General features: G+C 35.1%; 1 long non-coding RNA gene across 1 annotated transcript in view; it reads right to left on the bottom strand.

Annotated features, from left to right (window-relative positions):
* The window catches only part of LOC141559830 (uncharacterized), a 50,762-nt gene extending 24,986 nt beyond the window's left edge, over positions 1-25,776 (bottom strand). The window contains exons 1-5 of the long non-coding RNA XR_012487579.1: positions 25,722-25,776; positions 14,527-14,586; positions 5,364-5,641; positions 5,169-5,281; positions 4,347-4,445 (exon numbers count right to left, since the gene is read on the bottom strand). This is a non-coding gene — a long non-coding RNA (uncharacterized LOC141559830). The remainder of the gene's footprint in view (positions 1-4,346; positions 4,446-5,168; positions 5,282-5,363; positions 5,642-14,526; positions 14,587-25,721) is intronic.
* Positions 25,777-26,553: the final 777 nt, after the last annotated feature.

Below are 26,553 nucleotides of genomic sequence, written 5' to 3'. Positions count from 1 at the left end.
GGGCCATAATTCAGTTAACTCCTCCCCAATTTGATGTTTTTGTGTTTTTAACCCTTGCTGTCTAATCATGCATTTAGTTCCAACTGCAGCTCTGCATGCATGCTGCCAATTTGAGAGAAGTAAAGCAGACATTCTGTTTGCACCTAATTCTGCTTGTCTTTCTTAGACTGAACTCTGAATTTGACAATTCATACAATTCCTGTGGGTGTATTGGTAAGGGGTGCTTTAGATATTGAAAGTAACTCTTATATCAAAGCCCAAAGTCTCCTCACTGGTAGATGTGAATGTGTGAAAGTTAGGGAGAAGTTGGTAAGATTAAGAGAACTCCAATCTTTTCAATCCCATGAATGAGTTTTTAAGCTTCAAGTCTTACTTAGAAATCTTTTAGCTCTAAGTCACTTCAGATGTTTCTGGATGCCATAATCAAAAGGGAAAATGGAAGAGGTTAACCCCACTATATTGAAGGATATTGAAGGTCATTGAAGGAAAAGATTCTGCAAATTCATGAGAAGAATTGACAGTCTACTAAGTTCCTGTTTTTATATTGCTAGTCTAGAGATTTTGGAATCTTCCCCTTGGATGAGACCTAGAACTCTCTCAGCTGAAATGAGTTACCTTGCTCCCAATAGGAAAGCTCTTTCATTCTGTATAGTCTGGTATATATTCTCCTTTGCATACTTTCTTTGATTTCTGTTTTGCTGTGATTTGGAAAAATTGATTTCTTTGCTATTTGCTGTTTATGTTCAATAGTGGCATTAGGAGGGAAAGAATCCAACAGAGGATAAAGAGCTTGGGGATCCCTTTATCCCCAATAAAGACAAAATGATTAGAAGTTATATTGAATCAATTTTCTAGACCATAGATATAACTCTAGTCTGGTACCTCTCTCTCTCTCTCTCTCTCTCTCTCTCTGATGAGAGCGGAGCAACCTCTAGCCTCAACCTTTTATTTCTGCTCTTTGAAGGAATTAATTTCTATTAAAGAAGGGTGGGGTGAAAAGAGGCTAGCTGTATCTATTCTGTCTTTTTTTGAAACTATAGAAGAATACCCCCATGGTACATGTGACTCACATATTATATGCATTCTGTAGTATGGAACTTCTTTTTCTATGTAGCTTTACAGGAGTTATTAATTATATTATTTTTATTGATTCTAGGTTTTTCTAAGCAAACCATCATATCGTCTGCAAAAATCAATAATATTATTTCTTTGTTGATCATTCTTTCAAAATCTTCTTGGGCTATTATTATAGCTCGAATTTCCAGAACTATATTAACTAATAGTGATGACAATGGAAATTCTTCCTTTTTCCTTCATCTTATAGGAAAGACTTCCATTGTTTCTTCATTGCATATAATACTGGCTTTGGTTTTAGATATATACTATTTTACCCATGTTAAAAAGGTCCATTTAATCTTGTTTCTTTTATTTTTTTTGAGAGAGTAAACCTTATTCATAAGGCAAGTTGCATTTTTTCATTATTTCCCTTGAAGTTCTTGATTTTTTGTTCTTCCAGATGAATTTTGTTATCATTTTTCTAATTCTATAAAGTAATTTCCTGGTAATTTGATTGGTATGGAACTGAATAAATAGACTGATTTAGGTATACTTATAATTTTTGTTTTTTTAGCTTGGCTTACTCATGAGCAATTTTTCCAGTTGTTAAATTTGATTTTATTTGTGTGAAGTATTTGATTTTTAAAGTTTTTTTTTTTGAATTCTTTTATGAATTATTTTTGGGTAGGTGAACATTTAACATTTCCTTTGGGGATAGGAGAGGTTTTACTTACTTACTTCAGTATCCTCCTCTAAAATTGAGCCCTAGCTTTCTCTATATTCTTTAGTAACTTTCTATGGTTCTTTTTCTTTTACCTGTTCATCTTTTTTTTTTTACTAGTAGCTGACTTTTGGTGCAATCACTTAGTCCTGGGGAAGATAATGCTTCTGGCCTCAGGTCCTCCTTCAGGTTTTCCCTCTGGCCTGAAACTTTCAAACCAAAAACTTTATCCTTCAATAGGTGCCCACAGCTATCAATGTCCCTGCCCTACTGTTTCTGCATTCCCTGGGTGTGTATTAGTTCCTTCTCATGGCATAGCAGTACAACTAGTCCTAGTGTTCCTGATCAGCTGAGGTTCTTTCAGTTTTCCCTGACTCAGACTCCTGACTCCTCACATTGTCTGGAAGATGAAAGTTCTTATGACTGGGGCCAAGGCCACCTCCCAATCCACCTAGCTCCAGGACTCACTGCTTGCTGTTTCATTGGAACTTGCCTGGAGGTATTTATACTTACCCCCATCAAACCTCTGTCCTGGCATCTTACTTTGAATCTTTTCAGATTATCCCAGGAGGACCATTGTTTTGCTTCAACTCTTATTTGTTTTTGCCACTCTACATACACCCTACAGAACAATTTTGTCTTGTTTGTGGTGGAAATCTGGAGAGTTTGGGATTTTCTGACCTACTCTTCCAAGAATCCCTTGTAGGCCCTCTCTTTCAAAAATTTTGGGGATTGCATAAGGACTTTATCTTGTCACTAGTAGCCCTGCCTGCCTCAGGAACTACTTATGTTTTGGTTTTTGACATAAATTTCTTGAACTACTTGAGCTGGATTTTGCTTAGAGCCTTTCTCCAGCAGCTAGTTGGCAAAGATCAGTAATATTTTCCTGGATTCTCCTGCAATGCCTTGGGGCTATTCTCTCTGGCTGGATTCCCATAGCCACAACTTCTGGAAATGATCCTCCTGGACTAGGATTTTGATCTACATCCACAGATGTCAATCTAGGCTCAGGAACCATTTAGTTTAGACTGGCAGTGCCATGTTGGACATGCCAGGAGTATCTTAAAGTTGTTCTTTCCAACTGGGCTTTTGTAACATGAGTTAGAGGGAAGGCACATTTGGGTTGGGTTACAGACTGTTTGGCTCAGGCTGAGAGTGCCATCCTGAGCTTTTCCCCTCCAGCCAGAATAATCCAAAATTTCTCTTTTAGGTTGGGCTTCCTGCTGCTGTAACCTAGATGCTGAGGGACAGTGGCAGGGAATGTTATCTCTGCTGGGTGCCATTAGGGACATATTACTGAGAAAACTGCTTGTTCATATCTCTTAACCATTTATATATTAGGAAATTACTCACAAAGGTTCTTATTTGTCCTTCATTTTCAAAAAGAACCATGACATCAGGGAGGTGATGCCATGATATGCAAGTAAATTGGATTTCAGTGAGGGAGAGCTGAGCAGGGTCACCGCCTCACTTTCCGCTCCAGAGCCATCTAAGATAGGTGCCCAGATATAGATCTTGATGCTTGGAGATAACCCTTGATGCAATGGCAGTCCTGGGCCTTTTTAAGCTAAAGTCTTCAACAGGTCTCAATTGGACTGAGGACGCACCCTTTCAATAAGTAAGGCTAAGTAGCAACTGAGGCAAAGAATCTCCTCTTTCATATAACCAAAAAGCCTCCCAACAATATAAATAAATAAATAGTTTTCATGTTCAGGTCATGTATCCATTTGGAGTGGAATAGTGGATAGATTACTAGGCTTGGAGTTAGGAAGACCTGAGTTGAAATCTGGTCTCATTCACATGCTAACTGTGTGACCTTGGCCAAAGGAAGGAATGGAAGGAAAAAAAGAAGGAAGACTAATTCCACTGTGTGGGTCAGCTTTACTCACAGAAGTTGTTGTTTGTCTTTCATTCTTGAAGAGGACTATGACATCAGGGAGGTGATGCCATAATCATTGATCTCTCTCAGCCTTAGTTTCTTCAAATAATAATAGCATCTACCTACCAAGTTTGTTATGAGGGTCCAATGAGATAGATGTATAAAGCACTTTATACACCTTAAATAATCATAAAATCTTAAAAGCAAATAATTTAAAAGAATCACATAAATGTTATTTGTTGTTTTTAGGAGTAGCAGTATTAATATTATTAGGACTATTATTATTACTACTTGCCTTGATTACTTTGCTATTGTTGTCCAGTTATTTCAATCTTGTCTGAATCTTTGTGACCTTATTTAGGATTTTCTGGGCAAAGATACAGGGATGTTTTATTATTTCCTCCTCTATCTTATTTTCCAGATAAGAAAATTGAGGCAAATGGGGTTAAGTGGCAATATCTGAAGCTCAATTTGAACTCTGTCTTCTTGATTCTTGGCCTGGCATCTTAATTGTTATGCCATCTAACATCCCCATGATTTCTTTCCAGGCTTATTTATTTTTATTTAAAAAAAAAAGCAGAATGAGAACATTAAGTATTCCTTTTAATTCATCAATTCAATTCCCAAACATTTTTTTCTTCTAAACATATTTTCATATTTATCACACTGCACAAGAAAAATCATATTCACCTTGCAAAATCATGTGTTCCAAATATTTTCCCTCACTATCCTCATCTCCTCCCCTAGATATCAAGGACAGTTCTTCTATATATTTCCACATTTATCATGCTGCACAAGAAGAATCAGATAAAAAAAGAAAAAAGGAGAAAGAAAAAAATAAATAAGCAAACAACAACAACAAAGGTGAAGATACTATTCTGTGATCCACATTCACTCTCTATAGTCTTCCTTCCTTTATGTAGATGGCTTTTTTCCAATCACAAGTCTATTGAAATTGCCTTAGATCACTTAACTGTGGAAAAAAAGCCATGTCCATCAGAGTTGATTGTCACATAATCTTGTTGCTACTGTGTACATAGTTTTCTTAGTTTTATTCACTTTACTTAGCATCAGTTCATGTAAGTCTTTCCAGGTCTTTCTGAAATCATCCTGCTGATTGTTTCTTATAGGACAATAATATTCCATTATTCAGCCATTCTCCCACTGATGAACATCCACTCACTTTCTAGTTCCTTGCCACTACAGAAAGAGCTGCTACAAGCATTTTTGTACATGAGATCCTTTTCCCTTTGTTATAATATCTTTGGGATACAAGCTCAGTAGAGAAACTGTTGGATCAAAGGATATGTACAATTTGATAGTCCTTTGGGCATAGTACAGGGTGTTTTAAATACATAATTATTAACATAGTATCACTTTAAGATTTTAAAGTGTTTTATATATTCTATGTCATTTGATCCTTTTTAATAATCATATAGTTATGTTATAGCAAACTTTTTTCTTTAAATAGTATTTTTCCTAATATATGAAAATATAGTTTTCAACATTTACCTTTCCAAAACTTTGTGTTCCCAAATTTTTCTCCCTTTTCCCCAAGACAGCAAGCAATCCAATATAGATTAACCATGCATAATTCTTCTAAACATATTTCCACGTTTGTCATGCTGCATAAGAAAAATCTGATCAAAAAGGAAAAGATGAGGAAGAAAAAAAAGCAAGCAAACAATAATAAAAAGAGGAAAATACTTTGTTGTGATCCACATTCAGTCTCCATTTTCTTCTTTCTGAATGCAGATGAATCTTTCTCTCCATCATGCCTATTGAGATTCCTATCTCAATGTTGAAAAAACATTTCAGATGTCCATCATTTGAAGTCCATCAAAGCTGATCATAACATAATCTTCTTGTTGCTGTGTACAATGTTCTCTTGGTTCCACTCACTTCACCAACTTCTTTCCTCCTCCTGCCACCAAGTGACTCTCTGGTCCCTCTTCCTCTGGCCTCCAATCCTTGCCTCTGATTACCTTAACACCAAACATCCAGTAAGCACCAACAGTGAGAAGAGCCATTTATCCAAACATATGCTAATATAGTCATTGTCTCACATCGAATAGGTAATTAGCCATAAGTGCTTGGTTGTGTGATTCAAACATACCTTTTTGGAGTTTCAGCCCTCTACAACTTAGCATCAATTCTTGTAAGCCTTTCCAGGCTTTTCTGAAATCAGCTTGCTGATTAATTTTTATAGATTACTTTTATAGATTATATATATATATTATATAGATTATATATATGTATATATGTATATATACATAATATTGTTTATAGGACAATTTTCCATTACATTCATGTACTATAACTTATTCAATCATTCCTCAACTGATGAGCATCCACTCAATTTTTAGTTCCTTGCTATTACACAAAAGGTAATAAATAGCACTTTATGGAGGAAGATACCAAGGTCTTCTATAATTCGTTTATGGTCACAGATTTGCTAATTGTTAGACATGGAACTTGAACAGATCTTTCTTGATGCTGAATTCAGCTTTCTTTCTTCTACATAATGCTACCTGATAGTAACTGATGGTGACACATCTCATTTTAAATGTATTTTACACACACACACACACACACACACACACACACACACACACACACACATATATATATATATATATGTGTGTATATATATATATATATATATATAATTGTTTCATGTTAACACGCATTATTTTATTTGTAAAATATTACACAAACATTCAGAATTATTATATTTCATTAACCTAAAAAATAATTTATCAGCCTGGTATTTTCTGGGAAGATATATTTAGATCAAGATAGACATTTAAAGCCACATAAATCTGTTTGCCCTTTGAAACTCCTCTAGCTGTTAAACATTAGTCAAAGGAACATGCTTTATGTCATTTGTGGATTTGGAAATAGCCTCCTTTTTGGGAACATATTCTGAAAAGCTTTCAAAGTGTTCATGCCAAACAGCAGTGTAAACCTAAACAAACCCTTCATTTCAGTATCACAGAATTTGACAGAACAAAGCTTGAAGAGCACCTGTGTTGGATTCATACCTTGCTACAGCTTATATAAAAGCCACAAGCCCTTTCCAAAGAACTAACAGGAAGGATAAACCCAATCTCAGAAGTCGTGATTGAATTCAGCTGCAGTGAATCTCTGCCAAGTGAGGGCTCACACTACAGCATGTACAGACACTCCCTCTGAATACTTAATCACTCAACAGCTTAGTAGATAGCACACAATGACCAGCAAAGAACAGGCTGATTATTTGTAAGGCTTTCCAAAGCTTTGCCCCAAAGGGATCTCTGCCCTTGGTGCTTTCCATCTGTAATGAGCTAATGAAGGTATCAAGGATAAGATAGTGTTAGAACTGGATCCAGTAAGGGACAAGAAGGAAGCTCGAACCTTCAAGGAACATTTAATTAGACCACTACAATGGAGGAGATATACAGAAATATATAGAGGTCTGGCACACATGGAACTCAGAGTCCCACTTAGCCAAAGGCCACAAGGATGGCAACTTTCCCCAATGTCTATCCTTTGTCGATTGTTTGTCAATAGGGAAACAAGACTTCCAGTGCTTCAATTCTACTCCCACCTCAGATTCCTGAGGAACAATTCAATTTTTGGCTCAAATCTTTTCTAAAATGAACTGCCCAGCTGGAGGAGAGGACATAAAAAAATGTACCTGGATTATAAACTTGAATCAGGTATGCAATGGACATTTAATTTCCTGAATAGGAAGGGAACAGCCAAGTAGTAAAGCATCATAGAATAATTAAAATTAGTTAAAAGGTTATTATGGAAGACTTACTGGGACCCTTGTAAAAAGAGTGCTTATTGGTGCTTTTACATTTCCATTGAGGGTAATTCAGTCAGTGTCAACTATATTCTTTGGATAGTTGTTTTCTTATGGGTAACTTCTCTCAGTTCTTCCACAGCATGAAGGGGGACAATACTAACTACTTTAGGAGATCTCACAAGACCATCTATCTAAGAAAAAACACAAACAAGAAGTAGCTCATGATAAACAATAATTTACCCAGGAGTGTATGCACTCATTGGTTGGCCATTGTAGGGAAGGACATTCTTCAGTGCCAACAGTAACTCAGAAAATTATCTTTTTTTTATAGGCCAATAGAAAGGAGAGATATGGAGGTAGGAATTATCCATTTAATATGTACACTTTGTTCTGGCTTAGCAGACAATTAAACAAATCTTTTTAGCTGGCAGGAAGGACTCTTCCATCATATATCCCCAAGGGGGTGCTGCAGCAATACAAACTGATAAATGACAAATATGTAAAGGAAACATGAAAAACGTGCATTGCAAATCTAAGGAGTCAGAAGAGAAATTTTGGACAATTCCTTTCAGATTTGTAAAACCAAATGTTTCTTGTGTTAATTCTAATTCCAGCTCAAGCTGATATCAGCAACAGAATAACCAGGGTAGGAATCCCAGGCAATAGGAAAGCCACTCTGAACTTGTAGAGCTTTCAAGATGATGTAGTGGCTGATATCAACAATATTCTTCTAGAAGATCAAACAAGAGAAAACCCATTGGTATGTTACCCAAATCCAGATCAGAAACAGAGTTCAGATGAGAAGGAAAGAAGAAGAGACCTTTCCCTAAAACAGATCACTAAAAACTTGTAGGTTCTTAGCCTAAGCTGTCCCTGAGATCCTTTTAACAAGATCCCCTCTCTTCTTTGATTGATGCCAGATAGGAAAATGAATTATTATGATTTCCCCCCTTGAATTTTATGATCAGAATTGATTTTATGATCATTCTGATTTTTCTGGAACTTAGTGAAGTAATTGTTGCGCGGGGGGGGGGGGGGGGGGGGGGGGAGGAGGGAGGAGACTCAGCTGTACTTCTTCCTGCTACTCCATCTTCTTGGCTCTATTCTTTGAATAAGCACTTAATAAATGCTTGTAGGCTGATTGATTTATAAGTTGATGGAAAGATTTAATGTTCTAAAAGTTCTGTGCAAGACAAATGGTGATATACTCTCATTAATGTATTTTCCATTGATGAAAGCATATCTCTTTCATTAAGGCATTTGATGATGACAAGTACTGTGGTGGTGAGAAATTTTTTTTTGGATTTTTAATAACTGTGGTTACTAGTGAAGTGGGTCTGTAGTACCTATAAAGTCATATATTTATAAAGGTTACTTTCCTGGAAGATGGATTTTGGGGCTTATTTGAAAGCAGGAATGGTGATATGGAGTGAGGGAATGTTATTCTTGGAATTCTTGGTGATTAGTGTTGGTGGTGTCAGGGGTAGTAAGTACCTTCTTCCTCAATATTGACCCCTGGATGATGGTTGCACAGTATCAGGGAAAGTGATGGAAACAGAGCTAGGGACCTGGGAGAGGGTTGCAGTTATTCTTGGCTTTTAAACAGTTTCTGGGTTACCTCAACATATTAAAAAGAATATGATTTATTGTGGAGAAAATAATGGTGAGAGTGATAAGACAGCTTCAGCCTCAGCAACCAGTGAGGTACTCAAAAGAAAAGTTAGAATTAAATGTATTACTAATGAGTTATAGGATAGCAAGAAAAGATAGGTTGGTCTTATGATAAGGATCAGAGACAACAGATAGAAAGACATAGTGCTCCATTAGTTCTCTGACAATATCAAGAAAAAAGCAGGGAAAGTTTATGGATAATGGCTGAGCTCTTTGTCATAAAGTTATGTGGAGACCTAGATAAGAATTATAAAGAATATATAGGCATGCATGAATGGGTTCTAATAGTCCTGGAGAAAACTTCCAAATCAATGAGATTACAGATCCATTTGTGTATCATATTGTATAACCACACAATATATACTTGTACACAACACAGCTTATTATCCCCCATTCACATCCCATCTCTTCCCTTCTCAACCATATATTACATTATAATTAGTTACAGATGCATAGTGCATTGGAGTTCTTAAAAAAACTATTATTTTAAAAAATTTCTTTATTTGCTAAAAACATCACCAATTCTTGGTCTGGCATCCCAGGCTCTAGCCTATTTATGTCCTTTCTCCATTTTCTGTCACTTCTTTCTGCTTTGTTTCTTATATTGTCATACTCTACACTGATCAAATGTTACATGCTTCTTCCTCTTTCCTCCAGAGTCCATATTATTCTTTCTTCTTTGGCTACTCCTATAAGTATTACAGAAAACACATCACTTTATAGTGGCAGAAGTAATGATTTTGTTGCTTTCTTCCTCCTTCCCTCTCCACCTTTCCTTTTTTTTCCTACCTAAAAATTCTTACATTATTTGAATGGTAGCAAATATAACTCAGCTATCATATGATTAGATGAAAGAATTTAAAATACTACTATAGTTACTAATTGTCTTTGTATAAAGCCTAAAACTGTGACAAATGTTGCAAAGTAATTGGTTCCAGGGAAATTTGTATCCCTTATGTGAAAACACCTGTTTGAGCATATTGAATAGCTGATGAATTTTTAGGAGGCAGAGTGTTGCAGTGGAAAACCACTGACTTTGAAGTCAGAGAATCTGGGTTCAAATCCTACCCCTTGCACTTATTGCCAGTGTGATAATGGGCAAATACATTTAACTTTTCTGGGTCTCAATTTCATTACATTTAAATTGAGGAAACCGGACCCTCCAGCTGCTGGAATCTCTTTCAGATCTATGATCCTACTTTCCTATACTGTTAAATCATAAATGAATAAAATAATTTATGAGAACTATTTGGTTACTCTTTCATCAGATTTCAACCCCTTAGTGAACAATTACTATAAATCACCAAAACAACAACAATATTTGGTGTACAACCTTTCTTTGATATGGCAGTTGAGTGACACAATGGATAAAGTGCTGGGTTCATCTTCCTTAGTTCAAATCTGGCCTCAGACACTTAAAAGTTGAGTGACCCTGAGCACTTAACTCAGTTTGCTTCAGTTTCCTCATCTGTAAAATGAGCTGGAGAAGGAAATGGCAAATTACTCCAGTATCTTTATCAAGATCCTAGATAGGGTCATAAAGAGTTGACATGACTGAAAAATGACTGAATGACAACTTCCTTTGACAAGCCTCTACAATTTAATTGAACTTTATTAAGTGCTGATCCTCTGTAAGGTGCTCATCCTTAAGGGCAAAAATGCAATTTAGTGTCAAAAACTTTCCAGATTAGCCAGACATTGGCAGATTTTGTTCTTTGATCTTATAACCTTCAAGAACTTATGCTTACCTTTTTGGCATGATAAGTCATTGAAGTGTGGACTTAAGGGGAAGAGAAAAAGTTGTTACAATTAAGAAGAATTCAAGAAATAAATGTGCCAATGGTGAATTTGTGATCCATGGGTTTGTTTACTGATCTTTTTAAAAGTTCAAATGAAAGTGCATATGAAGGCCAAGGAAGAATTATCTCCTTAGGCATTATCTCAAGCAGAACTTGAGTCATCAGTCTGTCATGGTCTTTAATATTCAATATTTTGAATGGGTAGATGTAAGGTAGTGATTGTAATCTTTTCTTGCAAATAATTGTATATCAAAAAGGCTTTTGAAGCCTTAATTTATACCAGATCATATGCTTTCCCTTTTCTTTCCAGAGGCTGCCAAATTTGGACCTGAGGAAAAAGATACAGAATACAATTTTATGAGATGGAGAGAGGTCCAGGAACACTGAAACATTGCTGCTACGGAAGTTTCCGTACTGCAAGATAGAGACAGGTCAGGAAAAGCTTACTTAACAGAAGCATGACAACCAATTGTTGAGAAGAGGTTGGAAGAAAGTGCATTGGTAGTTTCCTATTTTAATAAATTACTTCTGCCAACGGATGCTAATCTCATTTTTTTTCTTTTCTGGTAAAGGACCGTCATCTTTTAAATTTTGGTGTCCCAGTGTCAAAGTTTTGTTTGTAGCATCGTAGCTATAGCTCTGGCTCTTACTTTCATCATGTTCTATCCCATGCCCCATCTTATTTACTAGCTGATTTTATTTTAGTAAGAAGAGTAGACATCATGAATATCTAAGCCCCAACTGCTGTGATGGAGGAAAGGACTTCTCCTAAGCTCACACACAGATGTATACATACAAAACTTCTTTTTGCAGTACCATTGTTAGGATTAGAAATCAAGGAGATTGTAGTTTAAAAATATTTATATATAGGAGAGTTTTCCAACTTTCTTAGCTACATTATCATTGTCATTATTATTGTCTTACATATTTCCTCCTTTATTGGAATATGACCTTTTTGAAAATACTGTTTTTACATTTATAAAAAAAAATCCCTAATGATTAGCATAGAAATTGGCACACAATAAGTACTTAATAAATATTTTTTGATGAATTGACTACTTGTTTTATATATAAACTTAACTACATGTGTTGTCTCCTTGATGTAATATAAACTTCTGAAATATAATTCTTTCACTTTTTATATTTGCACTTTTAGAGATAAGCACATAGTAGGCACATAATAAATGCTTATTGATTGATTGGCTCTGTTCATTTCATCAAGTTGTATTGAGTTGGGTCTGATTTTGGGAGACAGTTGTTTAACCTAATTTAGCTCCAGACTCTCTTGTGTTTTCACCATTTTGGCTGTCTTCTCACACAGGAAATGCCTCTATTTGCTTAGTCTCCTTTTCTGACTGGTGAATTCCTTGTCAGAACTTACAGTTTAGGAAGTATCCCCGCTGGCCATTCTCCCTTCTAATAGCTTAACTGACTCTCTGGAATCTTCCATTTTGCCCCTGTGAAGGTACATTCTTCTTTTACTTGAATATAAGTTCCTCAAGGGAAGGGAACCTCTCTCTTTTTGCTTGTATTTATTTCCAGTTTAGAGCAATGTATGGTATATTTTACAATTTAATAATTGTGTTTTATAATATGATCTAAAATAAGCACAAAAATCTTATTTAGGAACAGAAATATTGTTGAAATTAAACCTGTATTTCCTAGATGCATAGAGTGGTAGGGATAGATTATTATTTCATTCATTCCTAGAAGGAGTCATGGTGATGTAGGTGATAGAATTCTTCTCATCTCACTCCCTCTTTTCTTCTTCTTCTTTTTTTTAATAGAGTACTGATTTTATTTATTTTTAAATAATAGCTTTTTTTATCAAAATATGAGCAAAGATAATTTTTAACATTCATCCATGCAAAATCTGGTGTTCCAATTTTTTTCTCCCTTATTTCCTTCCACTATCTCCCTTAGACAATAAATAATCCAATATATGTTAAACATGTGCAATTCTTCTATTAAATATTTCCACAATTATCTAACTGCATAAGAAAAATCAGATCAAAAAGGAAAAAAAATAAGCAAGAAAATAAAAAGCAAGCAAGCACCACAAAAAGGTGAAAATGTTGTTCTGATCCACCTTCAGTTCTGACGGTTCTTTCTCTGGGTGAAAATGGTTCTCTCCATTAACAAGTCTATTGGAATTGATCTGAATCACCTCATTGTTGAAAAGAGCTTCATCCATCATAATGGATCATTGTATAATCTTGTTGCTGTGTACAATGTTCTCTTGGTTCTAGTAATTTCACTTAGCATCAGTTCATGACAATCTTTCCAGGCCTGTCTGAAATCATCCTGCTGATCATTTCTTATAGAAAAAATATTCCATAACATTGATAGACCATAATTTATTCACCCATTCCCCAACTGACAGGCATCCATTCAGTTGCTACTTTATTGCCACTACAAAAAGGGCTGCTACAAACATTTTTGCACATGTGGATTCTTTCCCCTTTTTATGATCTCTTTGGGATACAGACCCAGTAGAGACACTGCTGGATGAAATGGAATGCACAATTTGATAACCATTTAGTTATAGTTCCAAACTGCTCTCAAGAATGGTTGGATAAGTTCACAACTCCAACAAAAATTTATCAGTGTCCCAGTTTTTCCACATCCCCTCCAACATTTATGATTATCTTTTCCTGTAATCTTGGCCAATCTAAGGTACATCAGGTATTTTAATTTGCGTTTTTCTGACCCATAATGATTTAGAACATTTTTTCATATGACTAGTAAGGTTTTAATTTCTTCACCTGAAAATTGTCTGTTTATAATCTTGGACGATTTATCAATTGGAGAATGGCTTTCATTCTTATAAATTTGAGTCAATTCTCCATATATTTTAAAAATGAGGCCTTTATCAGAACTTTTGGATATACATTTTTCTCCCAATTTTCTACTACTCTTCTACATTCCCTTCTCTTGTCTGCATTAGTTTTACTAGTTAGTGCAATACCTTTTTTAGCTCAATATAATCAAAAGTATCCATTTTGCATTTCATAATATACTCTAGTTTTTTTTAACCATAAATTCTATCCTTCTCTATGAATCTAAGAGGTAGACTATCCTTTGTTCTTCTGATCTGCTTATAGTATCATTCTTTATGTCTAAATCATGACCCCATTTAGACCTTATCTTGGTATAGAGAGTTAGGTCTTGGTCAATGCCTAGTTTCTGCCATACTATTTTCCAATTTCCACAACAATTTTTGTGCATTCTTATCCCAGAAGCTGGTGTCTTTACTCCCTCTCTTCTTAATCATATTTACCCACTTTCCCTAAGTCCAAAAAGGCATTAATTTTCATATTCGGATGGAGACTATCCAAGACCTTTTTAACCATATTGAAATAACATTAAATATGTTCAAATAGTGCACTATTTCCCCAATTTTCTTAAATATCAACCTTTTCTATGAAATTCTTTTGAACAATGAAAGGAAAGGTGAAATCTTCCCCCAGCCCAAATTTGATTTTTTAACTTAATGTTTTTATTTTGTACATTGCATCAGTTTTTATGAATTTATTTACACTAAGGTCTTGGGTTGCAATCTTTCAAAAGATAGAAACTACATTGGAATAATTTTCTCTGTACTTACTGAAATGCTAGTTCAGATAAATCCTTGATATATGTTTTTTAGTGATGATGAAGGATATTCCTGTGGAAACAATGTAGAAAACATTATCACAAAACAGGACAATCTATCTTGAAAAAAAAAATGATGATTTTTCATTATTCTTAAAAAGATACTTTTTGATTTTGAAGATTTTGAGCTAAAGGCTCTTGGATCTCATTCAACTTATGATTCATTTTTTTCTTCTCTGTAACAATAGCCAATGCTTTCCTCCTCTTTCCCATTCCCAAATCATCTGCTGATACTTTAAGGGGAAAAAAGTCATTACTGAAAATTTGGAAATAATTAAAACTTAAATTATTTTAGGAAGACGGAATAAGAGAATAAAATAATTAACTATATTTGCAACCATAGTGTATGAATGAAAAGTGCTAATTATAATCATAATTATTACCAAGATCACCAAGCAATTAACTGTGAAAGCAAGAAAATAGCACCTACTGGAAACAATCACAATGTGGGTACCAGCATCTTTTCCACTTTGAGGTTGCTTGAAGATGGCATATAAAAGCAGGGAGATCCAACATCTTATCATACTTCAACTACCTTATGCAAGGTTTTAGAGTGAGGATGCATGAGAGGGCCTGGTGGGATTTCTTCATAATGGAGCAGTGTAGCTCCAGGGGTCAGATGTCCTTGGGTGGCTTTTCGTTGTGTCTGAAATTCTGATGTCTTTTGTTGTGTGTGTCTCTGGGGATCACTTGTATGTCCAGCTGTTCTTTAAACTGCCTGAGATCAGAAGTACAGAAAACACAGGAGAGTTTGAGTGATGATGTCTGTTTCAAAAGGACAACAACAGCTTGACACATCTTCTGAACCTTTAGGAGTCCTGGGACTCTGGTAATACCCTGACTCTATTTTTCTTCCTCCCCCCCCAACGTTATGAAATTATTAAATGAAAATTGGTTCATTGGGAAGAAAAGATGATGAGGGTGGTGGGAGAAAAGAACTAGCAGATTTTATCCCATTTTTGCACACAGTCGTCCCTAAAAGAACATTTATATCCCGTTTCCCTTCATTCGAAAAGAAGCTTCCTTCATCTTGGTTATGTTCTACAAGGTAGCTGCTCTCATGCCAAGCCTGGACTTTACTGTGTGACAATCATGAAAAAAAACCTACAAAACTCTTCACTTTGAGGAAAAAAATACAGTACAGCTCAGAACCATAAGATGGGAGAATTGCTATTATTATTATTTTTATAAAAGGCACTGCAACTGGAAATAGAAGCTGTGTTTGTGTTCTGGCTTCTTTACTACTAACAGTGTGACTATGACAAATTACTAAAAGTTTCTGAGGATCTGTTTTCTCTTTATAAATTGCAGAGAAGATGCTGGTCTGAATTAGTCAAAGTTTTCTTTTCTGCTAGCTCTCTATACCAAGGAAATTAAAGGTCCCTATCCTAATAACAGTAGATAGCATTAATATTTTGCTTTAACATTTGTGAAAACAACATATTTACATAATTTGTTCCAATAATTCTGTGAAATAGTTGTAAAACTATTATTATACTTATTGTACAAATGAGGAAATTGAGGCTAAGAGAAATTAAATGACTTGACTATGGCTACAGAACTCATAAGTATCAGAAGTGTGACATAAATCTGATTACTAGTCCTGTAATCTCTTCCATTCCTTCTCCTAGGTATGGCCATCCCCTCCCCACAAGCTAACCCATAAATAGAAGAATTCTAGGTTCTTGGCAAATAGATTGGCTGTTTCTATGGGGTTTATTATAACCCAATGAATCACCATATATCCAAATCACTATAGTTATTATAACATCTGGGATAATTGGCCTCCAAAGTGGCTAGACTATATGGCTATGGACACAGCCCACATCATCTAACATTGAACATGTTTTACTTCTAGTTGGTATATAACTGTTTTGTTTAAGAATCTCTGTTTACTTTTCTCATTTGTTCAAACTGAGTTTTCTTGGGCTGCCTTAACTTTAACAAGCACAGATGCTGCGTCTAGCCCCTCTGTTCTGCTCAGAGATGACCACTGGTCATGGATGGTGTGGAGAGAGTGACCATAGCTCTTTTCATAGCTCAAACTGACTGAAAGATGAAGTAATGACATTGAGCAGAAAAATTAGAAATGTGCCAAACTCTATGAAACTGCTGACATTTAGGAAATTATCTCAGGCAACTTGGACTGAAGAGGCAGCTTGGAACATCCTCAAGACACAGAAATGGGATCCATACATGGAAGTATCTCAGGGTGGAAAATCTATTAAGAACAAAATCTATTGTGAAAGGCATTGCCTTTCTCCCCCAGTAATTCTTTTAGACATAGAGAATGTCCCTGATCATACCTATTTTGTTGGGAAAGTTTTGATTCTGGAATTTTCTGGCTTGATATTTAACATAAGGATATTTTCATGGTTAGACAATTATCCAATGGCACCAAAACAGGAAAACTACTTTTTCATCAAAGGACACAGTATTGAAGTTTTAGTGTAATTGTTCAGCTGCAGTAGTAACATAATTAAAATAGGACGGAAAATTCAGATAAAATGTTCTGTGTCTTTATAAAATATTCTTATTCGGCATTTATTATGAGATTGAAAGTCAAATTAGGATAGGATAGTCTTATGCAAAAGTAACCCATGCATAAACAGATCCTGAGTTGTAGTATTCTTTTTTTCCTCTCAATCTAATTCAGTCCAATTCAATGCCACAAAATTTATTGAGTTCTTTCTATGTGTCTGGCCACATAAGTAAGCCTTAATAAATGCTTGTTAATTCAGTGACTATGTGCTAGGCACTGTGCCAAGGGCTAGATGGCACAATGGGTAGAATGCTGGGCCTGGAGTTAGGAAGACCGGAGTTCAAATATAGCCTCAGACACTTACTAGCTGTCTGACCTTGGGCAAGTCACTTAACTCTGCTTCAATTACTCCTCTATAACATGAGCTGGAGAAGGGAATGGCAAACCACTCCAGTAGCTTTGTTAAGAAAACCCCACGTGGGTCATGAAATGATGGATCTGAACAACTACAACATTGTACACATTGCTGAACAAAGTGAAAACAGTATGTCTCTGCTCTTGAGGAGCTTTTATTTGTTGTTGCTGTTCAGTCTGCTCTTCTGGAAACCCATTATCTATTTTTCTATCTGATGCTAATGACTTTATTTTCTAGAGGATATATAACCCAACTGTAAGTGTTTAAATGTGTTTGGTAGAATTTAGTTTAGAATAATAGCATAATAAAGTGAAAGGATTTTCATTAAATCTGATTTCTATTCATATATCATAGTCTATTCAGTTTTCCCTTTTCTATTCTCAAAAGTAAAGAAATACACCCATTGGAAACATGGCAATGCTGGAAAAAAAACCCACTTCTCCACCCTTTTCAGATTTATTTATTCAAAGTAGACATGTAAATTTGAATGGTAAATCACTTTGCTGGCATCAGCAATCTTGAGGACATCAAATTTGACATTTTTCAGTGCTGATATAACTAGTGTGTTTTAGAGAAATGATTAGAGACTGATATCAAACATTTGAGAATCTGCCTGTAACATTCTCCACCCTGACTTAGGATGTTCTAGTAAATATTTAACAATCAACCCTCTGAAAAAAATATGTACTTACAACTTAGTTTTCTAAATTTAATTTTCATTATTAACAAGTTCTTCATCATTGTCTGAAGTCCAGTCAATCAATGAAATAATAAATTAAGACCTGATTTTCAGCATTTGTTGATTTCTGAAAATAAACACTGAAATTTTAAAACTCAGCATTCACAGATCGATATAAACCAGCTTCAGAACACCATTGGCTATACCCTTGATGACTGCATATGAAGCAAATAATAAAAATCATCACCCTTACAATTGGGGGTATTGGTGGTGATATGAGATTATCAACTCAAAGAAGATTTCTTTTAATGGGTTCTTCCTAATTTTATTTCTCAAATCTTATTTAGAAACATGGATTGACTGAAAATAAAAAGGAAACAGAAGACACATTCTTAGGGAAATGACTATAATAGGAAACAGAGACAATGTGACATGGCATAAATCCCTGTATCTTGACAATTTTCCAACTCCATGCCTTTTTGCCAGCAATTCTCCATGCCTGGGATACTATCCCTTTTTGCTTTGAACTCCCAGCTTCCTAGTTTCTCTGTCTTACTCCAAGTCTCAGCTAAAACTCCATGTTCTGGAAGACGTCTGTCCCAGTCCTTGTGTGTATATAGTGATTTGAATGTCATTTTGTCCCCATTAGGATATAAATTTCTTGAAGACAGAGTTTGCTTTTGCCTTCATTTAGTCCTAGTACTTAGCACAATGCCTGGCACATAGTAGGCATTTAATAAATGCTTGTTGCCTTACATCATAGGTAGTAGATAAAAAGCTGGTCTTGGAATCAAAACACCTAAAGTCTTGTCCCCTATCTCAGATACATACTAAGAGACTCTCCACCACTCATTTATCTTCTCAGGGCTTTAGGCAAGTTTCTGTTACTCTAAGATATGGAGAAAGTGCTAGAGGCAATTTTTTTTCTAGTCCCTATCTCTATCTTCAAAAATATTGACATTCTAAGAAGATGGTGGAGTAAGTGAGAAATTTCTAGGCTTTCTAGATTTCCTCCACAAATAGATAGGAAATCATCATTACATAATGTAGAGCAGCAAAAATAAAGGGGCAAAGCATTTGTCCTTCTAAGACAACTTGGAAGGACCTCAGACACCCAGGAGCAGAAATTTGGTCTGAGTGGAATATAAACACTTCCACTGAATCAACAATCAGTAAACTTTAAAGCAGGTCTGCCAGTAAGAAGGCTAGATCTCAAAAAATTTCACCTCATGAATTTTTACCTCAGAGACTTTCTTCTAAGGAACGATAAATGATTGAAGGGGGGAAGATTGAAGGACCTCTAGATGTTTTTAGAAGTCAGGTCTAGTGGTGCTGATCAAAAGTGATCCAAATCTGTGGCTATGGGTAAAGAAGAGTGAGCTCATTCCTGGTGAGTATAGCACAGCAGGGAACAAGAACATATTCAGGCCAGGGAACTGGGCACTCTAGCTGTGGTTTAGGGGTGGAGAGAAATCACTGAAGTTGAGTCCTTAGAATTCAGAAAATAACAGAAAAAAGGACCTGAAGCTTAGGGTAACATAAAACTTAGTTATAATAATAAATTGCTAAAAATAAATACAAATACAAATGAGAAAGCAAAGGAAAAAGAACCTGACTACTTTGATGTAAAAGATTTGAGTTCATATCTAAGGGAAGATAGTGAGCTAAAGAAGTCATTTCTACACCAGAGAAGATTATCAAATGGTCACAAATTCAAAAAGGGTTGTTGAAAGAACTTAAAAAAAATTCAGAATCAAATAAGGGAGATCAAGGAAAAAATAGGAAAAAAACAAAAGCAATCCATGAAAAATATGAACAGAATGTTAGCCATTTGGAAAAAAAGAAGTCCAAAATCTTTTTTATTAAAGCTTTTTATTTTCAAAACATAAGCATGAATAATTTTTCAAATTGACCCTTGACAAGGTTTTGACCAGGTATTCTAATTTCTCTCCCTTCCTTCCACATCCTCTCCTAGATGATGTGACCAAATGTATGTTTTTTATGTTATACATAATAAAATATATGTTAAATCTAATATAAGCATACATATTTATACAATTATCTTGCTGTACAAGAAAAATCAAATCAAAAAGGAAAAAATGAGAAAGAAAATAAAATGCAAGCAAATAACAACAAAAAAAGTGAAAATTCTATGGGTGTGATCTACACTCAGTTCCCACAATTCTCTCTCTCTGGTTGTATTGACTCTCTTTATTACAACATCATTGGAACTAGTCTGAATCATCTCATTGTTTAAAAGAGCCACTTATATCAGAATTGATCTTCTTATAATCTTGTTGTTACTGTGTACAATTATCTCCTGGATCTCATTTCACTTAGGATCAATTCATGTAAGTCTCTTTAAGCCTTTCTAAAATCATCCTGCTAATCATTTCTTATAGAACAATAATATTCCATAACATTCATATATCATAATTATTCTGTCATGCTCCAACTAGTGGGCATCCACTCATTTTCCAGTTTCTTGCCACTATAAAAAGGGCTGCCACAAACATTTTTGCACATGTGAGTCCCTTTCCCTCCTTTAAAATCTCTTTGGGATAAGCCCAGTAGAAATACTGCTAGATCAAGGGATATGCACATTTTGATAAACCTTTTTGCATAGTTCCAAATTGCTCTACAGAATGATTGTATCAGTTCACAACTCCACCAACAATGTATTAGTGTCCCAGTTTTCCCACAACCACTCCAACATTCATCATTATATTTTCCTGTTGTCTTGGCCAATCTGAAAGGTGTGTAGTGATACCTCATAGTGGTCTTAATTTTCATTTCTCTGATCAATAGTGATTTAAAGCATCCTTTCATATGAGTAGAAAAAATTTTGATTTCTTCATTTGCAAATTGTTCATATCCTTTGACCATTTATCAATTGGAGAATGGCTTGAATTATAAATTAGAGTCAGTTCTCTATATATTTTAAAAATGAGACTTTTATCAGAACCTTTGAATTTAAAAATGTTTTCCCAATTTATTGTTCCCTTCTAATCTTGTCTGCATTAGTTTTATTTGTACAAAAACATTTTACCTTTATATAATCAAAATTATCTATTTTGTGTTCAGTAATTAACTCCAGTTCTTCTATTTCAACTTCATTTTGGTTTACAATGTTAGGTATGGGTCAATGCCTATTTTTTGCCATACTAGTTTTTAATTTTCTCAGCAGTTTTTGTCAAATAATGAGTTTTTATCCCCAAAGCTGGGGTCTTTCTGTTTGTCAAACACTAGAATACTATAGTTATTAACTTATTTTGTCATATGAACTTAACCTGTTCTACTGACTACTCTATTTCTTAGCCAATACCAAGTGATTTTGCTGAGAAGTCTAAAATATTAAGGAAGAAAATAACTCTTTCAAAACTAGAATTGTGTAAAAGAAATATTATAAGACACCAAAAAAATCTCTGGGGAAAAAACCCATAATCTAAAACATCTCATTAGAAAAACAATTGATCTGGAGAACAGATAGAGGAGAGACATGATAAAAATTGTCAGTTCAAGAATATCTGAAAATTATGGTAAAAAAAGGAATCTAGATACAATTTTGTAAGAAACTATTAAGGATAATTGCCCTGAAATTATAGAACAAGAGTGTAAAAGAGAAATAGAAAAAAATCTACTGTTCACCACCTAAAAGGGATTTCAGGAGGAAAACTTACAGGAATGTTATAACCAAGTTTTAAAACTCCTAGAGTAAGAAAAAATTGCAACAAGAATAAAGAAATTAAATACTGCAGAAATATAGTCAGGATTTCACAAGTCCTAATGGTATCTATTGAAAAGACTATTGGTATTGAAACATTATATTTCAGAGAGTAAAAAAACTGGAGCTGCATTCAAGAATAACTTACCCAACAAAGTTGAGTATAATCTTGAATAAAAAAAAGGCTATTTGATGAATTGAAAGACATTCAGGTTTTTCTTAATAAGAAGACCAGAATTCATTAGAAAATTCAATGTAAAAGATACAGAAAAAATATAAGGAAAAGAATAATGACTGATAAGACTTTCATTAAAATCAAACTCTTTATTCTCTGTTAATGTATTTTACTTGTATTTTAAAACTAACCATTAATAAGATAGTTTGAAAAAAAATTGGGACTAATTTGTGTATTATGAGAGTGATTCTAAAAAGGCAAAATTGGGTAGGAAAAGGTAAAAAGAACTTTTAAAAGGGTGTATGGATTGGGATTTGGGAGGGGGAAGAGATAAAGAAACTCAGATGGGAGGATAAAGTAGGGGAATGGGAAAGAAGAGGGAAAAGATAAATTAACAGTAACGGGGTAAAAAGAGAGGCTGGTAAAAAAATTGAGTAAAAATAAGATGGAGGGAAAAAATAATTATAACTGTATGTGAATAGAAACTTTATAGCACCTCTCTTTGTGGTGGTAAAGGATGCCATTAATTGGGGAATGGCTGAACAAGTTGTGGTATATGATTATGATGAAATATTACTGTATTATAATAATGGGCTAAATATTTGATCTTAGAAGAACATGGGAAGAAAATTGCATGAAATGATTAAAAATGAAGTGAGCAGAACCAAGAGAACATTTTTATACAGTAATACTATTGTATTAAGAATGACTTTGTAAGACTAAGTCATTTTAACTATTATTAATATATAAATTAAAAATAAAGGACAGATGGGGGAAGATGCTGCCTACATTCAGAGAAAAAATGGACAAATAGAAGTATATATAGAATAATTTTACATTATGTATGTGTATGTGTATACTTATTTGTGTCTAATAGTAGCCACCTCTCAGATAGGATGGTGGGAGGGAAAGGAAAAAAAAAGGAAAAAAAAACCATGATAACTTTGTTTTATATTTAGAGGGAATAGAAATTATACATGATGGATTTCCAGTTTCATGTGCAATCTTTATTTTCTTTTTGTAAATGCTTGTTTTGTTGAAACAATTGAATTGGAAATCAAAAATTGAATGTATTTACTCAAGCAAGTGCCTTTAAAACTCTACCCCCCCCCAGTCAATTTAATTGTAATTAAAAATCTGGAGGGTACTACAAACTTAATACTCAGGAATCACAACCATTTCGGTATATCATTCTTGCTTATGTGAAGGTCTGAGAAATTAAATTGGAATTGAAAATAAAATAAATTTTAAAAAGAGAAGGAAGTAATGGTGTCACAAATTAAGTTCAATCTCTTTATTCCTAGTAAGAACAGCAAAATACTATCCAAATTGTAACATCTAGCTGAATGCAAATTCCTTGAGGTTAGATACATAGTTTAATCTTTGTATCCCTATTGACTAAGGTTTGCACATAGGGTGGGGATGGATATTGGACTTATGATTTCATTGGTATAGGGAATTCCCTTATAGGAAAACTTCCTCTACCATAGAAGTTTGGCAAGTCTCTATCCCTGGTAGTCTTTGGTAATTGCCTAAAGCCTAAGAGGAGAAGTGATCTGACCAACGACATGACCAGTATATATTAGAAGCAGACTTGAATCTAATTTTTTCTGACTTGAGACTGATGCTCCATCCACTATGTAGCATTACTTCTCACATTGTTGATGGTAGATGCTTAATAAATGGTTGTGGAGTGAACTATAATAGCAAGCATTTATACAGCATGATAAATCTTTCAAAGTGCTTTACAACTATCATCTCATTATATCCTGACAATTACCTTGGGAGATGATTTTATTATCCTCATTTACTGATGAAGAAACTGAGGCATGTGGCCATTAAGTGATTTGCTCAAGTCGTGTAAGTAGAAAGTAACTGGATTTATACTTAAGGTTTTCTGATCAGTGCTCTACTCACGGTGTCCTCTAGCTCTCTTTGGGGGATCTTAATGAAAAATTCTTGGAGGCAAGAGATTTCTTGATAATATGTGAATAAGAAGGAAGAGAATCCGAGTGTGTGTGTGTGTATGTGCGTGCATGTGTGTATGTGTGTGCGTGTGTGTGTTTGTGTGTGTATGATAAATTGACTTTTGTTGACAAGATCAAATGAACAAAATAGAGATTAGGGCATTAATAACAAATAGTTGAGTAAGTAGGTGCACACTGGATAGAATGCAGAGTCAGAAGTCAGGAAAGTCTGAGTTCAAATTTGACCTTAGATACTAGGTATGTGAATCTGGGAAAGTCACTTAACTCTATTTACCCCAGTTTCCTAATCTGCAAAAGAGCTGAATGCAGGGTCAGAAGTCAGGAAGGTCTGAGTTCAAATTTGACCTTAAATACTAGGTATGTGAATCTGGGAAAGTCACTTAATCCTGTTTACCTCAGTTTCCTAATCTGTAAAATGAGCTGAAGAAGGAAGTGGCAAACCATTCCAGTATTTTTGCCAAGAAAATTCCAAATTGGACCAAGAGAAATTGGACATGAATGAAATGACTGAACACAACTGCTACTCAGAAATGTGTGGATCTGCCCCTTGACTACAGTATAGCCATCTTTGTTTTCTTTCTATAGAACATCTAGAGAAGAACAATATCTAAAACCTGCTCTTCAATTCAGTCCTGCTTTTTTTTCTCTTGGCATAGAACCAAGGAACTTCAAGAAGTCTGTTTTATTTCTCAGACCTTCACATAAGGAAGGGCCATATACAGAAGTGGTTGTGATTACTAAGTATTAAATCTAAAGTACCCTCCAGATTTTCAATTACAATTAAATTGATCAGGGACACAGTTTTAAAGGTACTTGCTTTAATAAATACATTCAAATTGAGCAATTAATTATGCAATTATTAATATTCTTATGGAATACCCATTCTACTAGGAAAAGTTTCTTTGGATCTTTCTGATTGGTAGAAACAAAAACTAGTGAATGCAGTCAAATAATTTAGGAGTGATGATATTATCATGGGGCCTTATCTCTATCTGCTGATTCAATTCATGAGTTCCAGTGTCCCAGAGTACTTTTACATGATGCATAAGTGAACTGAGCAATGCACTTGGATAATGAAGCACGTGATACTAATTGCCAATTGGACAGTTCCCAATTAACTTATTTGAAGGTTGACCCTCTCCAGCTATTCTGTGCTGACTTGATTGGTGGGACAAAGAAGGAGAAGTGACGTGTGTAGGAGGAGTAGGAGGAGGAAGAGGAAATTGAGATGCTGATGCTGAGTCAGTCTCTCCTGGTATTTGAGGGAGGAAGGTGTGTGTGAGATTGCTAGACCTAACCCCCTGACCTTGACCGTAAAAGATCAAGAATATAGACGTTTAGTGATCCTGACTCCGGTTGATTTCTGGGAAGACAGAGTTCCAGCATTTTTTGTAACATGCACTCCTGGCAGTTAGTATTACCAGTCTGTCCTAGGCCCAATAGAGTACCTTTGACCACTGACTTTTGCAGTGTCAACTCTACCCGGCTCGCCTCCTCTGAGGCCTTCAAAGGTCTCTGTCCACAATCTCTTGAATCTATAGTTTAATAACCAGTAGCACACTCAAGAACAACCACGTGTAATCTTAAAAGCCTTTATCATACCTACTCACATAATGCCCTGACTTGTTAGTTCCCTAATGAACACCTGGTCTGAAGACTCACATGTTCACTACCAAACTCCTTACCTCTCTGGGCTATCCATCAGCTTGGCTCAGCTACCCCAGGCTAGATTAAAGAGAGTGACTGCTGTCTGCAGTGGGATTATAAAGGGCCTGTGAGGTCACACACACAGCCAATCAATGAGAGAGCCGTCACCCATTACGAAGCTATCTCAGTATAGCCAGGATCCCACCCACAGGGCAGTCCTATATCCACAGAGATTACTTCTGGGCCACTCAAATCTCCTGTTGTACTGTGGCCGCCCATTTAAAGGACCCTTACAATTCCCTTCTCTTGTTTTGCGGGAACTGTATCCTTACACATAAGGGTCCCAGGAACATTGGTCTTGCTCATTTGTGTGCTATTAATAAGATTAAATAAACCCTCATATTAAAGTGTCCCTCAGATACTTTTTTTTTTAAATAATAGATTTTTATTTTCAAAATACATGCAAAGGTCATTTTCAACATTCACCGTTGCAAACACTATTTGTGCTCCAAATTTTTCTCCTTCCCTTCTCCCCACCCCCCAGACAGTGAGTAACCCAATATATGTTAAACATGTGCAGTTTTCCTATACATATTTCCACATACATCATAATGCACAAGAAAAATCAAAGGAAAAAGGAAAAAAAAATGACAAAGGGAAAAAAAGGAAGAAAACAACAACAAAAAATGTGAAAATATTAAGTTGTGATTACAATCCCTGTAATCCTCTTTCTGGATGCAAGTGGCTCTTTCCATTACAGTCTACTGGGATTGGCCTGAATCCCCTCATTTTTGAAAAGAGTGTCTATCAGAGTTGATCCGATACTATTTTTTTTAAAAGCTCAGTGTAGTGATCTCAAATATCTAAGTA

This window comes from Sminthopsis crassicaudata, chromosome 3 (genome assembly GCF_048593235.1).
Source record: "Sminthopsis crassicaudata isolate SCR6 chromosome 3, ASM4859323v1, whole genome shotgun sequence".
Lineage (NCBI taxonomy): Eukaryota > Metazoa > Chordata > Mammalia > Dasyuromorphia > Dasyuridae > Sminthopsis > Sminthopsis crassicaudata.
The sequence above is the reverse complement of the archived record's forward strand: the minus strand, read 5'-3'. Positions and strand labels throughout refer to the sequence as shown.